Source organism: Bombus impatiens, unplaced genomic scaffold (genome assembly GCF_000188095.3).
Source record: "Bombus impatiens unplaced genomic scaffold, BIMP_2.2 scf_0225, whole genome shotgun sequence".
NCBI lineage: Eukaryota > Metazoa > Arthropoda > Insecta > Hymenoptera > Apidae > Bombus > Bombus impatiens.
Window position 1 is genome coordinate 1806569 of NT_176644.1, and position 14816 is coordinate 1821384.

The following is a 14816-nucleotide window of genomic DNA, read 5'->3' on the forward strand; positions in this document are numbered from 1 at the left end:
GCGCGCCGCCGGTACCTTCCTCTTTCGCGTTCTCCACTTTCATCGGAGAACCGGGGGATGCGGTGCGCGAGATCACGCGGTTGGCGCGGTCGCGAAGGCAGCCGCGGATACCTCGTGGATGGTTCTTTCGAGCGGGTCGACGAATCGTTTAGAGGTAAAAAACGGTTCAACGTACTTAACAGATTAATTGAACACGAAGCGTTCACGGTGCGTGCTACGCATCCGCGTGAGAAATTTAAAGTATTGTGCGGGGAATTGGACTCGAGGGAACTCCGGCTATCCCGTGTTTAAGTCAATAATTAGTTATAATCTCGGTATAATCGTGGTACGGCACGAATTAACAGTTATAATCAAATCCGTTATCGGCGAACGTAATCGCTGCATGGTAGCGGCAATTAGACTGGCTAGAACTAATGCGAGACATACAATGAGCGTAATGAGAAACGTCTCGTTCGCGTTTCCTGCAGCCTATGCGTTTTATTTTTAGAGTTATCGCTGTGAAACGTAGTCACCCTTTCGCGCTTTAGAATTTAATTCGTTGTTGGCGAGCTTTGGTTTTAATAACGGCTTAATTAGCGAGCAGCTCGAGCAACCACGCTTCTCTCCAGCGACGTTCTCCTCTGGGGGTTGATAGAATCGAAAAGCAACCGGACAACCGTTTTGCAGCTGCGTTCCGCGCAGCCGTAAGGTGTTCTACGGCGAGCCTTCTATTTCGTGCTCGATCGAGCGCGCTCGATTGTATATTTTTACACGGCCACGCGAAATAATACCCTACTGCGGTTTTAGTTATGCAGGAGAACGGGCAAACTGTTGTTGCACTACGTGCAAAAACAGAAGGTACGCGGTGGTTCCGATTCACGGTGGACCGATCATCGCGCGAAAACACGAGCGGCTTGTTTTTGCAAGCGGGAAACTCGATCGGGTTTCACTCGACGGAATATTCCGTTGCTGTCTGTAAAAACATACTTAAGAGATACCCGAATCCGTTTTACCATCGGACCTGTCTTTCCACTTTTCTAATTGCCTTGCATTTTCCACTGCAAGCTGAGCGAGGAGAATCGGAAATTTTGGAACAGTCGGGCAAAACGGAGCGAAAACGGTAAACGGCAAGAGGGAAAATAAGACGCGATGCAGGCCGCGTTAAAGGGAGAAACTGCTGGAAGGATCGTTTCGGGGTTAACGAGGAGGGCCGTGATTCCGGTATGAGTGGCCGAAGGAGACTGTGCAAGGGTGGTAGCAAAACAGATAATGGCGGGGACAGCAAAGGCAACGGTAATGGTGACCCTTGGGACGTTGCTCGGATTCGAAGGAGTCTAGCAAGGGAACGCTCGTTAGCACCTTCTAACCATCGTGAGACGTAGTCGCGTTTATGGATCCTGACACGATAGCCAACCTCTGTCTCTTTGCCTTCGTCTTGGTCCGCTCCTGGACCCCTTGGGTCTATCCTTCCCGGCTAATTGTATCTATCTCGTCGTTAATTGACGGCTAGGCCGCCACTTGACCGTTGCGATTTTATTGGTCCGATCTAACCGAGTTCGCAGTCCCGCGGGACAGAATAGAAATTCGAATTTTCAGGCTGAATGCTGCTCGCGAATTATGAGACCGATAAATAACGCCGTATCCACGGCGAAATTATAATACCCGTAAATGTCGTCCGCTTTATGCGCGAGAACGATAATTTATAAAGAACGCTGAATCGCGCTTAATTATCTTCGTCGCGTTCGCTTTACCATTGTGCTTTTAATTAATTTTACGGGAACGCGACCACTATCGAGCATCTTTGCGCGTCGATCGCCGCTAGTGGAAATATTTTGATTCGCTTTATACGAAAGCTTTTCGAAAACGATCTCGGCTAAATTACGCGCATAAATTAGAGAGCTTGGTGGTCTTCGGTTTACACGTACCGTGTTTTGACGCGAAAACAGCGCAGGGAGAAAAGGACGGGTGAAAAAAAAAGAAACCTTTGTCCTTTCTGGTAGCGTTCCATAAGTCGAGGCGATATCAAGCGATGGTCGTTAGATGGCCGTTATCGCCGTCGCCGTTAGTTACTCCACCTATTGTAACAATTTCATAGAGGTCCGTGCAGGGTGTGTAAAACCCTGCAACGGCCTCGCGTGTCGGAAGACGATAGTCGTCACAGTGACTGTTATATCAAACGGGGTCGAGATTGCGATAACGACTGGAACATACGTAGGATACACGGTTTACGTACCTATACTCGTACGGTGTAGTTAGCGAGAACGTACTCTCGTCCTACGCACGAGAGGGTGCAATGTCGTAGGACCGATTTCACTCTCATTTCCGTGCCTGTGTACCTAACTAACTATTTAATCGTCGCGCGTATCGTGCGACGCCAACAAATTACTTACAAGAAAAGTTTCTCCACTCCGCTTGTCCCTATTTTCGAGTTTGTCAAACGTCTTTCACCTACCTTTTACGTCTATTTTAACCGCTGACCGTCGCCGTTGGAAAATATTTCACGCGCTCCGTTCGTTTCCAAGTACGCGATGAGCACGGATCGCGGTTCGTAGAGAAGGTCGCGAGATAGGGGAAAGCTGGAAACAAGGTGGCAATCCATTTCTACGCCAGTGAACGGTAGGTGGTACGTATGTAAAGGAAGCCCCAGTTCTACGTAAGCCGGAACGGCGGCGTTCGTGGCCGAAGCCAATCTCAGTCGACGCTGGCCATTTGGCGTTTCCTCGGTCGTGCCGGTCGTGCACACACGGGCTTGCCTTTTATTCCGTTTAACCCCTGCCTCCGAGGTAGCAGCTCACCCCTGGTCGCGCGGCTCGCAACGGAGAGGCCAGGCCAGCTTCCTAAATGATTAATTACCGATCTCCATCGCGCGGAGGGATCCCGCAGGAAGGCGGGTCGTTGGACGGCCTTAAAGTAAGCTCATTTCTAAAACGGATATTCCGTGTTCCGCGTGCCATGGAACGGCATTCGGTGGCCCCCAACGTTGCTGCCACTTCGCTGCCGTCTGCCACCCCCGCGTATCGCACCCCCCTGCCCCCTTACTTGCGTAAGCTCCGTAGACCAACCAACGGTGTTCCCTCTTCGCGTGGCTACCGACTTCGCAGAGATTGCGAGCTCGATACCCCGTCTTTTCTCTCTTCCTCCCTCTGTCCTTCTCCCTCTCTCTCTGCCCTTCGCGTAAATGAAACGTGTTACGTACCAGAAAAAAAGCTTCTACCTCCTTCCGCTGATCGATGGGCCAGAAATTTCTCGCGCGAAGCGCGAAACTAACTAGAACGATGATGTAGGAACGCCTTGTGCTCGGCAAATTCTTTTCTTATCGAAAACTTTAACAAAACTCACCAACTTTCTTCTCGTGAAATATTAACTCGTACCTCGTAAAATATCAAGCCTGTTCAGCTTTTTACCTCATTTTTTCCAGCCACGGTGGAATTTACGAACGAACGCCGCTCTTCCGACGTAGTTATTGCCGTATGTTATTTGCTTTTTATTTGAACGTGGCAAGAGCGCGTTGTAGCAGGAATATGGAAAACTGTGTTTTGGAGGAATCGAGTTTAGCGCCGGACGGTTGCAACTGACGTCGCGATAAAGATCGCCGGACAGAAAAAAGGGAACGAGGAAGAGATTGCCTGCGTGGAATCTCAGCAGACGACGATTCTCTTTGGTCGATTCTTCCGTGCCCTTTTCTCTCCCGGTACCCTGTCCGTTTGCCGGAATCTTTGTCTGTGTGCGCGTTTTCGTGCGATACGCTGTGTTATCGTTTGCATTGCAAATGGCAATCCACCCCGCCCACATTCAAACACACCAGAACCGAGGAGCGTGCACGTTTTATGGTGAAATCGGACGCGTGTGCGAGCCTGCCGATATATCGAGTCCTACGCGGATGAGTCACGGGGATCGAAACAACCCTAACGATGCCCTCTTAAGGGGGTCGACTCGTCGAATTTCGACACGTTTCACCGCGTTCTCGAATTATTTTTGCTAACTCGTTGGCGTGATTACTGTAAAAGTGGTAACGAGCGTGCTAAATTGCTTCGAGCGAATATCGAAGTAACCGCTGCGCGACGTCGAAATGGCGCTCTCGAAATGTCCGCAATCGTTTTCACGAGGAATTTTTCTCGCGTCGGCCAACTTGGTCGTTCGATTGTTCGTCGAAGCCACGGAACTGAAAAAGCAAATATTTTCCGCTCTGAAACTCGAACGTCGGGTTACTTCCTTTCCCCCGGTTCGTATTTTAATTCGTTGCGCATGTTTTCGCGTAGCACCCCATTTTCTTTCCACGACTCTCGGTCTGGCAGGACTTATTTTTTTTCTTCTTTATCCCGAGCCAGGTTTACTTAAGATATTAAAGTGCTCACCCTTCTTTTAGCTTTCTTTCTTCTTTTCCCTCTCTGCTTGCCTCCTACCTCCGCTCTTTCGTTCCTCCGAAGGGAGTTGAAGATTCCTTCGTCTTTCGGGACCATCCTCCAGGGAGTTCGGAGCCTCCAGCACGGTCTCGCTTAATTTGTAAGCGGATTTTTGCACTAATCAACGGATTTAAGAAGGACAAGCCGAAGAAAGAGGGAGGGAGGGGCCGAGGCGGAAGAAGGAGAAAGCCTGCGAGACCAAAGACGGGGGACAAGAAAGTCATTTGAATTTATTTTAATTATACTAACGAACAGGCCGCGGAACGAGGGCCTAACGAATTATTTGCTCGAATATGATTGCGCGGAATTTCTAACGAAGGATCGACCGATCTCTGGCCGCGTCTTTGGGGGAGAGTTGTTACCACCGGCTGACGGGCATCCATCCTAACCATCACGAGCATCCTATTTTCGACGAACAATCGTCGGCAACAGACCTCGTTAAAGTCGACTCTCTACCGTCTCTTTTGCGTTGTACCGTGACGGCGAAAAGGAAGAAACTTGCGGATAAAAACTGACGTATGTCGGACTGGGCAAAGCGAAGTAAACGTGAGATTGCACTCTTGCCACGTTCGCTAATAAATCATTTCGTTAGCGACGGAGACGTTAAAGAAACCGATGCGCGATAATGGATCGCGCGATTATTCACGGATCTCGTATCGATCGCCAGCGATATTGCAAGTGACTAGCGTGACCTGGACACGAGACGAACGCCCGCCTCTCTTTTGCATCGGCCAGGGTGGTGAAGCGGCTTAGACCCGATCGAGAGCAATCGAGTCGACCGATATCAACGACAGCGTTCGCGAATATTTTCTCACCGAACTGAAACGTATTTTCCCAACTGCGGGACAGCTCGTTGTAGATTGATACGACGGAGAATTTGTTCGTTTTTATTACAATATAAAAGGCGAACGGACAGGTAATTTCACGTTTGTTCTCGCGTTTTACGCATACACGCGATTGAACGATCCAGAGCGAAGAGAGATATAAATAGGCTCGTTTTCGTTCGATTGCAATCGAATTTAAAAGAACAATGAGTATCTTAGAGTTTGGACGATCGTATTTCTTTCGAGGTACTCGTTAAGGCTCGCACGGCATAGCGAAAAAAAGAAAGAAGAACGCGGCGAAAGGGGGATGAACGTCCGCCCGTCGGAAGACGGAAGACTACAAGCAGGAAAGAGAGAATGAAGAAAAGAAAGCGTGGTTTCCTTAATGAGAAGTACAGAGTAAAGCTTTCTTTGCGCGTCCTTTTGCCTGCGAGCGGTCCTTCACCCTCCTGCTCGCTCGGCCACAGCTTCCTGCCGTGCTGGTCGCCGCGAACAGTCGAATCGGATTCGCGGCTTCAGGGCCGGCTTCGTGTAGACTTTTTTTCCAGCCGGCCAGCCGCGCTGAAATGCTTCTTGTGTAAGTAAAAATCTAAAGTGACTACCGAGATCTAAGTTTTAATTAGTTTATCTTGGCCGCGTGGCCATTGAATATTTATGAGCTATCGCGGCCGCCGTTGCGGCGCGAGAGAGCAATCAACGAAGAGCGAAACGGAGGAAGAGAGAAAGTCGTAGAGGTGCGGACCCTCTCGACATAGTCGGGGATGCTGCCAGCAAAGGGGACGAAGAATGAGATTCCACCGGCCATGGAAAGGAACCGCCTGTGGTTACTGTCATCCCGTGGGATTTCTCTTTCGATGCTTCCAACGCCGGATAACTATCCTCCTGGATATAATTGCACGCCCAAACCGTACCTCGTTGTTTCGACAAAAAATGTTGTTTCTCTCGGAGGGAAGACGTCCCGTGTAGTAGAAGCAATTATCGTTCCGTAATAAGGATAGAATTTGGCACTAATGTATCTTGACGTTCTACTTGTCGTTGGCTGTAGAAAACGGGTGACGATAAAAAAAGGAAAAGAAGAAAAGCGGCGGTAGCAAACGTGACCGTGTAACGCGTAGTTCGAGGGAATGCAAGTAGGAAGCCGTAGGAAACAGGAGAATTCGAGGTTGGCTGCTGGTCGGAGAACGTTCTACCTCCGCCAAATCCATGGGATGGAAAGGAAGCAGGAGAAAGAATCTATAAGTCCATAAATCTGTGAAGCCAGTCGACAGAGAGAAAAAGAGAGATCGGGAGAAAGAAGCCGAGGGGGCGAGAAGAAAAATTTATGGCTGGCACCGTAAAAAACAGAAGCAGAACGCCGAAGAATTTTTATTTCCATCAGATTCGAATAATATTCCCTGCTGTTTGGCAACGGCCACCGGATCTGCTGATCCTCGCGATCCCCTGTAGTCCGGTAAAAACTAGGGGCAATTAGTCAATGACCAACGTGCGAAATCGTGATCGCTCGCTGAGCGAAATTATTTATTTCGAGTATCGACGCGATGCATCGGAAACGGCCCTGCTGATCGAAAAGAAAAAATAAAAAAGAAGAAGAAGAAAAAAAAAAGAAAACAGATACGTGTATCGCTACTCTTTCTAACGCGTTAACGAGGTAGAAATTGGTTGCGTTATTTATCAATTCGCTTGGATCGACGGGCAAAAAGCTTTTAGTCAGAAGTGAAATGGAGCGTAAAGGGTTGACGTTCCATGCGGTTAGGTAGAATTGTTGGCGATAAAAAGTTGGTCGAAATAAGTTTTCCGGCGAGCCCATTTACGAACGTCATCGCGCTTTCGCGAATATTCGAGGCACGTTTATCTACACGGCAGCGCACACGTGCTTAACGCGACGCGTTGGGTTACAGATTGTCGATTCATATTTACATTTTAATAACTCTTCTCTTCTACCTTGTCACTCTCGTCCTCTCGCGCCACGGCAACCACGATGCACATTCACGTGGACGCCACGAGCTTTTCCTTCCTATTTCATCCCCTCTTTCTTCCGCTGAATTATAATTCCGCGTATACGTATTAACGCGCTTGTCGACCTATTAAAAAGAACTCCACGCTTTAAAACCGATGCTCGATATCGATATCGAAATGCTTAGGTGTGCTCGCTAATGAAAATGAAAAATAAATAATTGAAGTCTTACGCTACGAATTAAACGTGTACATGTAAAAGGGTGATTCAAGCTTTTCGTTCGTTTATTCATTACATTCGTTTCTTTATTATTTTTTATTCACCAGGGAAAAATATCTGTGGGATACACACGATGATAATGCATACAATCTATTCTTAATTTAATGCGCATGAAATTTTCGGTTTAATAAGCGCAGCTCGTAGACGCATTCTACCATGTAACTCTTTGTAATTATATCATTGAACAGCGGAGGTTACGCATCCCTTTATCCCTCCCTCCTGTCTTCTCATTTTTAATCGCACACCGTAATTATAATAATTCGAATTTCAAATGCGATCCGTATCGAGGCACATCAACGGCGTGCGCGCGCTTTAGGCAAATATTTTTCTGGTCATTGGACATCGAGCGGCAAATAATAATTTTTGATACGTTCGCGTTACTACGATTCGAACGCACGTTTTCGCAATTATTACGTTTATATTCGCCTGTCTGCTTATTATTACATACAGGGCGACAATTTTATTCGTTTCGATAATTACTGCAACGCGAATACGCGTACGATCTTTTATGAAGGTTGTAAAATTCCCAGGTAAACAATGACCGAACGCGCTAGAATTGCTGGAAAATGTTGTTCCCGGACAGGTCGAATTTTTGCCATCTCTCTGAAAACTATTTTCGCTTTCGCATTGAAATATGTGTTAAAGTAGCCGCGATACAATTTCGTGGACGTACAGCGAATGCTATTCGATGCGTAAAGCGGAGATATCGATGATATTTTTTTTTTATCCCGGCATCGCGATCCATCGCACCGTTCGTACGCTTTGGCGTATTTTCTTTTTTTTTTGTTTTTTATTACCATCTATACGACACCGGCGCGAGAAACCGTTCGAGAGAAGAACGCACGACGGCTGTTCGACCGGGCAGAGCATTTAAATTTAAAAGGAACTAAGTTCGAAGTTTTAAGCAGCCCAAAGAAGTTCGTTGTCCCTTCTCCGGGTCTCCGCATCGAGTGTATTTGCATGAGAAAAGTGTTCTACAATTCCTTCGATTACACACTCGCCACCATGGCTCCGAAGATAGCTCGCATTCTAGGAAACTTTTTTACGAGATCTCCGAAACGATGAACTTTTCAGATAGATGTGACACGGTACACGTGTTCCATTCACAGGAGCCAACTTGATCTTGACTCTTTAGTGAATACTCTTCGTACATCGTGCGTTTCATCCCTTTTCTTTGGCATTCGTTTCTTCCTTCGCTGTCGCTCCCGTTCCTGTATCTTGGCTCGTCTCGTCGCCGACACGCGTTCAGCCTAAAATACAACGTAAAATTTTGCCGAAAAATTAGTTTCGAAACGTGTTGCCAACAATTTATAATATCGTAGGATTACATGCATCGACAAAGTACGCGTTACTTTCCAAGAGATGCACGATTTTATAGCGCGTATCGTCTTGCGGCTGGCTTTTATATCCAGCAAACAAATATTTCGCGCGTGTTTCTGCGTAATCCTTTGCCCTCTTCTCGAGCATAACGAGCCACGCGGTTCCCAATGGAGGTTGATATTGGCGGTTGATTATCAATTTTCTACCAATTTGGTTCCACTTGTAGCGGCGCCAGCTTTTGTCCCGCTAATCACCCCTTGGCTACCGCTTTCACCCCCCGCCGGGTACATCCGATCCGCTTTGCATATTACGCCACGATATATCTCTACTATTCTACATCGCTTGACGAGTCTCACCCCATCCCCGTCGCCTTTCTTTTCACCCCTCGATAAAAAAAATTCTGTTCGGCCACCAGCTGAAAAGCGCAATTGAAAAAGATAACTGCGTCGTCTTTCACGCGAAATCGCTCTCGTTGATCGGAGAAAACAGAGTTTTTAAAAGGGTCATCGAGATCTCGGCTAGATAATCGGTATCGTTGTTTCGAAAGAGGCGGACGACCGTCGAACCCGGGCAGCGTAAAACCCGTAACGCGTTTCTGCTTGAGTCGAAGAACGCGATTCTAGTTTTTCGCGAATTAACCCGGCAGACAGGCGGACGCGTTCGCAAAACAACGGAGGGATCAAACGTGGACGCTTATGGGATCAGCGATCTGAAAACGTTGTGTTGTTTCAGGTGAGCCAGCTCTCACGCGCCACACCCTGTTTTCCACAGTGGATACTCCCTGCTCCCTCCGGACCGCGATCCCTCATCGAGGCCGATCGGAATTTTGAAATCGCTCGGTCTAGCGGCTAACAAAATTTTTATTCCTCCGAAAAATACGAGTGACGCTGCGCGCCATTCCGAGAACCGGCAAACATTTCCCCGGCTCGATTCAAATTTTACGCGAAAGCGAAGAGCCCGCATTTTTCTCTTTTTTTTTCCTTGCCGTTTCGTCCCGCCATATCGCCGAACCAACTTATTTTTCCAAGTTGGGGACGATCGATGTGGTTTTAAGAGTAGCAGGAAGTAATCGCCGGCTCGACAACGACCGGTCAAATTTACCCCCGTTTAAGTGAAACCGGCTGTTTATTTTTTTGACGTTCATTAAAATTTATTCGCCATTACGCGCGCAGCGGGGGTGGCTATGAAATAAAACGGCGTATTCCGAGTGTCGTCGAGCCTGTTCAAAATTCCAGGCGTCTGTCGGCAATAAACACTGTATCACTGTTTCTGGGCACATTAAACGCCGCTTTGGCCGCGTTTTCTCGGCTTAAGTAAAATGAATCAGTGTCTCGTCGTTGTGCTGCTTCTATCGCGGTAGAAGCCACGCTCGGTAGATAAGCCTCGCAGAATATAAGTATTTGCTTTCGTGAGATATTTATTTTGTAAAAAGTTTGCCGCAAGACAGCAGCGAACGATGCTGCTACGTGTTTAAAATATATTTTAGCGAGCGATAACGCATCGGGGTTTACACAGGGGTGGAGGGAGCAACGTCGATATTCAGCGATGGCGGTGGCAGAGGAGCAGAGCATGATCGTTTGTGACACCAATGACCAATCGACGCAGGAGGGAGGTGGGCGCGGTAATGGGAAAGCCATGCACGCCGGCCCGATTCGCCACTCGCATAAAATTAACCAGTTCGTTCGTTCGTTCGTTTTAATTAACGAAACACCGGGGGCATCGCGAGCGGTACGTCTATCTCTTCGACGTGGCATGGTGGCACGTTTTACACGAGGCCGTGTGAAAAACCGGGTCTGCACGATCTCGCCTCGATCGCTCGACTTTGTTCGCCGCGATAAATCGGCGAACGACGACCAAGAATTAACGGTTTCATCGTTCGGCAGCCGGCCGAGAGCCGTGTCCGAGAATCGAACGAGACAATAAGTTTTCACGGATATCTGGCGCGGTCCTCTTCTCCTTCCGATGCAACATCTGCTTCGAAGAGTTCGTGCATCGGCCTGTTCGTGCAGAGACGCGATGGAGGAAAGGGCCTTCTCTTCCTCCGTGGCTCGGCACCGTATAAGGTTAAGGTGTAGAGCTGGTCGGTGGCACGATGATGTCTCTATCTACTACGGAATAGCGGTCCGTTAGGTGTGCGAGCCGATGCAACACGTGTGCACGTAGATGGACGCGTGTATGTGCATGCACACAGGCGCCATCGAAGCATGCAACGAGTCCAGGGTCACCTAGGGTCAGCCAGTCACGGAGTTAATTAGACGCCGTGCTTCGGGAGCTCACGTGGCAACATGCTCAGATATCAATCGGTTGCTTCTCCGTTCTTGGATGGACCCGTGCTCGGCTTTCTTAAAAAATTCTCATCCCCCGTTCCTTCTCCGCTTCTCCCTTTTAACCCGTCGACGAAAAATGGGATACCGAACGGACAGAATCGTGTTTAGAACGATCCTCGATACACGAAACTTTGCTCTCTTCGTCACGCCGTTTAATTAAGCTTCTCGAAAAATTGTCCAGCTTCGTCTCAAGACGGAATCCTGTTTCCAGAGAAAATCACCGACGAAACTGATACCACGGGAGCTCGTGTATTCCGTGCGATTTCCGCGAGAACCTGGCCAATTTTACGTCGTTGAAGAAACAACCTTTAGTCGCCGTGGTAACTTTACCCTCCTTCCACCTTTCTCGACCGACTTGATTATCCCGGCTAATTTGGCTTCCCCATTTGCTAGCGAGATAGGAAAGCACCGAGTCCCCCTTCCTTTCTTCTTCGTCCGTCAGAAGACGTAAGAACACCGTGGTCTTACCTTTCTGCGGGTTGCTTAACGCGTATTCCCGTGAAACCGACTATCTGCAATTAGCCAGCCACATTTATATGACCTGATTACGTCTCTCTGCCAACTTTCTTTAATCCAGTCGAACCCTAAGCAAAATCTGGAAACATCCAGCTAGCTCGTCTTCTTCTCGCCACCGAACCGATCCCTTTCTATCGCCTTCCTTTATCTCGTTCTCGTATTGCCGAATCTCACGCGTGAATTTTTACAACCGCGCGACGCTATTTACGAGCACGACAAGAGACAAAACCGAGCGAAAGGGGACGAAAGGAGGAGGATGTAGAAAGAGAAGGAGGACAGTTCGTTAAAGCGTAGGATGATAACGAGGCAGAAAGGATTCGAGGAACGTGGAACGTCCCGCTCCGGTTCGCTTTAGCGTTAAGGGTTTCGCTTACGCGGTTCGACGAGAACGTGCGAAGTCCCGGTTCTCCACGGAGATACTCGTGGCAAGAGGAGCACAGATAGAGATGAAAACTCGTGGAATCGTGAAACGAGAGGAAGAGGAAGAGGAAGTGGAAGAGGAAGAGGAAGAGAAGCAGAACGCGGCATGACGGAGGGTTCGGGTGTAGGTCCGCCGCCCCTGCTGGCTCGTTGGAGATGGAAGCAATAGGGATCAACTAGTATGCAAATCGCATGTAAATATCGTTCACTCTCCCGGTACCGAACCAGCTAAAGCCTCTTTCTCTCTCGATGTCTGTGCCTCTCCGTTTCGTGTCTCCTACCCTCTCGCATTCCCTCGGCATTTCGCTCTCTCGCTCGTCGAGTACCGAAGAGAAGAAATCAAAGCAGGGGACAAAGCAAGCGCAGACGAGATCGTGACGGAATTCTTTCTCGTTCTTCCGCTACCCATTCCCTTCGGCTGAGCTAGCAGCAGCCACCCCCTCGAAGGTATTTGCTTTTCTTCATCTCGAGTTCCCAACGATGTGTTTCAGCCAAGTGGGTGTTACCGAGCTATACGATCGCGTGGTCGTTAGTTGTTAATTAATTTATTTTTATCCGGGAATACTCGCGACCAACGTTTCCGAGCCTCGTTTTGGCAAATATCATCGAAGAAACACGAAAAAGAAAAAGAAAAATGCAGTCGTAGAACAAAATAAGATCTGGAACGATCTTTTCCTTCGTCGTTGTGGAAACAATAGTGGAGTGAAATCGAACGATCTAATATAGTTTTTTAACAACACTTCCGTGCGTGGTAACTTGAGCGGCGTAAAATTGATTTTTCATCGCATTATTTCGCGGTACGCGGAGGTATCCTCGTAACGGCCGACGAAGCATTAAAAATCTTTACCGTAGAAAAGTTCTCACGTTTCAAGGTAAGTTTCCAACAGTCTAACGGAATAATCGAGCGATATTGTGGGTAGCTTTCTCACTATTGCCAATCGTAAACGTGAGAGCCGTTCTCAGCAACTGTGACATAATGTCCTCTCCGGTGATGTTCGAGCAACGTTGTCGTTCGTGATGTCGTTGGTATGAAAGTTTCGCACGATCGTCCCCACGGGATCCGGCAATTTCGAACAGACACTCTTGCAAAATCGTCGATCAACTCGGCGGCAATCGACGCTGGAGCGTTCCTCCCGTAGACTATTTAAACAGGAAACACGGCATACGATCGTCATCTGGTGGCCGACCAAACTCAAGAATTTAATTCTCGACGCCGGGACGTTACGGTGTAACGACGAGTGCAAACGCTCGACAAACGATCTCGTATCATCGATTTCTCGTCGTATAAAGGAACAATGATCGGGACGTTGACGTCGTTAGGGCTTAATAGGGACGAGCATTAGTCGTGGAATTATATGACGACTTGCGTCTTATTTGGGGCGACGGTCTAGCGATGCGAGAAGCCAGACCACGAAGAAGAGGTGGAAAGAGGGTGTGAGACAAGTAAGACCTCTCTAACTCCAGGTATTTTCATCCTATATTCCTCGACCTCCGTGCCGGCAGCAGGATTACTTGGAGAGACCCTGAGAACTTATTCTCCCTTTCTCCCTTTCTTACCTTGCAGGGACCTCTCGGCTTCGCCGCATCCCGCTCGACGTCTTCCTTTTCTCCCTCTGTCTCTTCCCGGGCTTCCGCATTACCATTCTCAAAATTCTCGATAAACCGGGGCTTCCGTCGTGACGTTTCGCCCTCGAGGAATCGTACGCTCTCGCGCCTTCCATTTTCCACGAAAGCCAACGGTATAATCGAGATCTCTGTCTCAACAACGCTATTAGGCACTTTTGTTCCTTCGGTCGTTAATTTGATACGGTTGATGCGATAATTACTAGGACGATTTAAATTTCTCCGGAGGCAACGCGTCTCGCGCGATCGCCCTGGCAAAGCACCGACCACGTTTCGAAAGAACGCGGCACGTTACGGTGGCTTAAATTACTCGGCAATCGTCGCGATATGATCTTCGAGGCGAGAATCTATGAAAAATTTCTATGTAAAGAGGAGAACATCGATGCAAGGGGAAACGAACGAAACGGAAAAGGTGGAAGAAGGAAGGAGGAAGGAGGAGAAAACGGAAAAGAGACGAAATTCCATGCTGCCGAAGAAGATGTCAGAATCTTTGAACAGCGATACTTACAGCCGCGGATTCGGCGGAGTGGCGGTATTTTCTATGCAAAAGAGTTGAAAACGTAGAATGGTCCTCGCGACAGCGCGGCGGGAGGCTGAAGAGCCGGGTAGAGACCGAGAGATGGGGGGAAAATCTGGGAGAGAGCAGGGGGTACGGTGGTTGCAGCCGACGGCACGTTTTAATAATGCCTTCCCTCCGACGACGAAGAACGAGGAAGAAGTTTAACGAAGATTGTGCCAGATACTTTTAATTGCTATTCCTCCCTCTGCTCACGAGCGCGGCCGATCCTGGAAAATGAAGGGAGGACTTGGAGGTCCACAGAGTCTCCTCTCCACCCTTTCCAGACCTCTCCTACCCTCAGAAAAACCCCCTATTCTCTCTCGTCCCCCGAACCCCCTCTCACTTTACAGTCTTTTTATCCACCGTCCCGTGGACCCTCGTGATTTTATCGTACTTGTATCCTCTCGACTCCCGTCCGCCGAAGAGGTTTGTTATTCCACCGGCAGATAGGCGACAAAGGAATTAATCGGGTCGTCTCTTCCTACTCTGCCTCTCTCGAGCCTCTCTTTGTCGTTCGAGTGCCGTCAATTAAATTGAAACGTTAAAAACCAGAGATAAATTGAAACGGTGCGAATGTCAGCTTTCCTTCTTTCGTTTGCGATTTTCCGTGAT

At 48.5% G+C, this 14816-nt stretch overlaps 1 pseudogene; it reads right to left on the bottom strand.

The window, feature by feature from the left end:
• Positions 1-7443: 7443 nt before the first annotated feature.
• LOC100746727 overlaps positions 7444-14816 on the bottom strand; it is a 56448-nt pseudogene continuing 49075 nt past the window's right edge.